Below are 3233 nucleotides of genomic sequence, written 5' to 3' on the forward strand. Positions count from 1 at the left end.
GCTTGGATCCACACCATCCTCATCATCTTCTAATTCATCAGCTTTCCTGTACATCACAGGCATCATTTAATGTTGCTTGTTTGTCTCTCTTTGAATTATTGTTTGGTATTAAGCAAAACAATCAAAGGTTTGTCATGTTTCCTGCTTTGAACGGAATAACAAAGCTGAAAAAGCAGCTGAAATATTTATGGCTCGCTCTGTTTTGCGTTCAGTGTGCTGGTGTAAAGGCAAAATGATGCTGCTGGAGACAGTGGAGCTGCTTCACATTTAGACTTGTGCTGTGGAGAGCAGAGTGTGGCCCTCTGTGAGAGCCTGCAGGGCTGCTGGGGAGGGCTGGTGCCAGCGGGCCTCATCCTGCTCTCTTCGTGGTGGTGATATGCTCATTGAACCCTGGTGTTTAACCTCTGCTGAGGCTGCAGAACCAGCTCCCAAGAGGTCACGTACGGGTGTTGGACTACTTTTGGGATGCTCCAGCCCAAATGCCAGTTGCTCAAAGCAGAGGTGGAGCTTTTAATGACCAAAAGGTTGGGAGGGGGTTGTTGGGATCTCCATGACAGGCAGGGACTCTTTACTTCTCCTGCCCAGCCTGTGCTTGGAGCCCCTTCGGCCCTCTCATGTGTAGTGGGAGTGACCCAATGCTGGTCAGAGAGTTAAAGCCCAATTTAACTCGTGGTGTTTATATAAAAGCTTAGCAATAACTGAATGAGAATGACCTGGATATAAGCATTAATATACTCTACTTGCACATATCCAGCCATAGAGCTGAGTGGGCTCTTCTGCTCCCAAATGGAAAGGATAATCAGGCATTGGAACAGGCTGGCCAGGGCAGGGCTGGAGTCATCATCCCTGGAAGTGCTCACACACTGTGTAGACGAGGCCTCAGTGTCATGGGTTAGTGGTGGCCTTGGCAGTGCTGGGGAATGGTTGGACTGGATGATCTTAAAGCTCTTTCCCAACCCAGTTGATTCTATATCCCAATGGGGAGAGGCAGGGACTTTGCATCCAAGTCTGGACGGGAGCAGTTTGGGTGCTGCCTGCTCCTTGTGCTGTGCCTGGGGCAGGCTGGGGATAGGAAATGCCACCCTTCATGTATTAGGGGATCTCCAGACTTGCTTATGGTCTTTGCTGAGTACCATTAGGTAATCAGGGTGCCCAGCTGCCTGGGGGACACATCCCAAGCTGTGGGTGACCATCGCTGTTTGGGATGCTGGGGAATTCCTGCCTTCCTCGAGCAGTGTCCTTTGGAGAGGAGTCTCAAGCACATCTCTGGCTGGTGTTTTGGTATAGGAGCACCCTGTCAGCCTGTGATTCATTGCTACAGACAAAATGCAGTCATAAACCCCATCCCACGCTGGCATTAGCCAGCAGTTCATGCTGGCAGTGGGAGGTCTGTGGAGCTGGGAAGGAGGGAAGGACGTTGGGAACATCACAGCTCAGCTGATGAAGTTAACAGGCAGCGGAGGGCAGGAGGCAGCGCTGCCCGTGTCCCTCCAGCAGTTGGGCTGGAGCCTGGCAGCATGTGGACACTAAAGACCCCGTGGCCTTGTGCACCCTTGTGTGAGGGAGCTGGGATGCTTGTTGCTTTGCATTGTGGCTCCTTCTCTTGTGCTGGTGGGATGCACTGTGAAGAGCTGGTGCCTTGCCTGGAGAAATGCATTTGTCTCCTGTAATGAGTGCCAGGGAGTGTCAGCTTAGGACTTGCCCACGAGGGCAGCTGATGCTCTCCAGTCCTGCTAAGGGACCAGCAGCCCTGGGGTGGGTGCTCTCGGAGAGAGCAGCATGTCCTGGCAGGGATCCGCTTGCTCCCTGGGGATGCTTTTGGACAAAAGGCCAGGGCTAGGGCACGGGGAGGAGAAGTCCCAACTGGAAGCTGTTTGGAAGTTTGCTTTAGGGTGGGAACGTCTGTGTGTTTTGGCATAGTCCCAGTGATGCGTTCCTAGCTGTTGCAAAGGAAATTATCTTGCTGGTGGTGCATGTTATACCTAAGGGGCAGGAGGTTTTGTGGTGACTGGCTGGAGTGACAACCATGTCCTGGCATGCAGGGTGACACAGAAACTCCATAAAAGATGCTTCCACATATCCAGAGGAGCATTACAGCTTCATACCCACCGCAACCCATCCCTGCCTTAACAGGCATTGCAGTGTGATGATGTGCTATTGGTACACCTCCAGGTGGTGATGATTTAATAAATACAGTTCCTGCCCAGAGTTTCCAGAGCCAAACCTTCCCCTGCAGTACATCTAGTGGGACTTTGGGCTGGTTTGAATCACCTCCAGTGATGATGCTGCTGGCGTTTCCCCCGGGAGCCCTTATGAGGTGTCAGCATTATGGAGATACTGCTGCTGCTCCTCCGAGGAGTGACTTTTCCTGATGGGAAGGCAAAGTATCGGTTGATAAAAGATAAAATAGGGAGGTAAATGTGTCACCAGTGGTGTCATGTAGCATATGATAGTTGTGGCTGGGAGTAAGCATCTGCAGACACACGCTGTCCTAAGCAGTAGTGGGCTTGCAATGTCTTTAATGTGAGCCTTATTTGCTTTAAACCTTGAAATACAATTCCCTAAGGCTGGCTTGCTTGTGGAGCTTCAGGAACTCTTTCCTCCCTGCTGTGGTGGCAGGTCCTGGGGCTGGCAGTGCTGTGCTGGTGGTCACTGTGTTCCTCAGTGCTCCCCACGTTCCCCAGCTCATCCAGAAAGGATTAAAAGTGGCTGATGCAGGGGCTGCAACCCTGCTCTGAGGATGCAAAAGAAGTTTGAGGTGACCCTTGTAAAGCTTTTCCCTTTGGATTGGGGCTTGGCTGCCAAGAGAGCATCAGGAGGCGGTGGGGGACACGCCAGGGGGGTTCTGGCCTCTTGGGTACCACTTGGGGACGCCTGCCTGTGGCCTTCGAGCATCCTCGTGGCTGTAGGCAGCGATGGCAGAAAGTATTTGCAAGCAGCTCTGTTGATGGTGGCTGACAGCGGGAGGCTTGGGCCCCGTTGGTGTTTGGACTTGTTTAGCAGGAGGGAGAGTGGGACATGTTGGAGCTGCGAGGGCATTGCCGGTCAGAGCTCTGCTGCCGCCGAGAAAGTCAGCTTTGAAACCAAAAGGGCTTGTTGTTGGGTTGTGCATGTTTATTACTGGAAGTTGTACCAGGAGATTAAAAATCAAAAGGAACAGGAGCCATTAGGCAGCTTCCTCGATAAAAATGCAGGTTGCACTGGGGTGCTGTGGAAAGCGGTCTGAATGCCGA

The 3233-nt window shown here is 52.2% G+C and overlaps 1 protein-coding gene across 1 annotated transcript in view; it reads left to right on the forward strand.

Annotated features, from left to right (window-relative positions):
• PCDH19 (protocadherin 19) overlaps positions 1–3233 on the forward strand; it is a gene marked incomplete at its 3' end in the record, with an annotated part of 53914 nt that overhangs the window by 5783 nt on the left and 44898 nt on the right.

Source organism: Nestor notabilis, unplaced genomic scaffold, assembly GCF_000696875.1.
Source record: "Nestor notabilis isolate BGI_N333 unplaced genomic scaffold, ASM69687v1 scaffold9225, whole genome shotgun sequence".
Classification (NCBI taxonomy): domain Eukaryota; kingdom Metazoa; phylum Chordata; class Aves; order Psittaciformes; family Psittacidae; genus Nestor; species Nestor notabilis.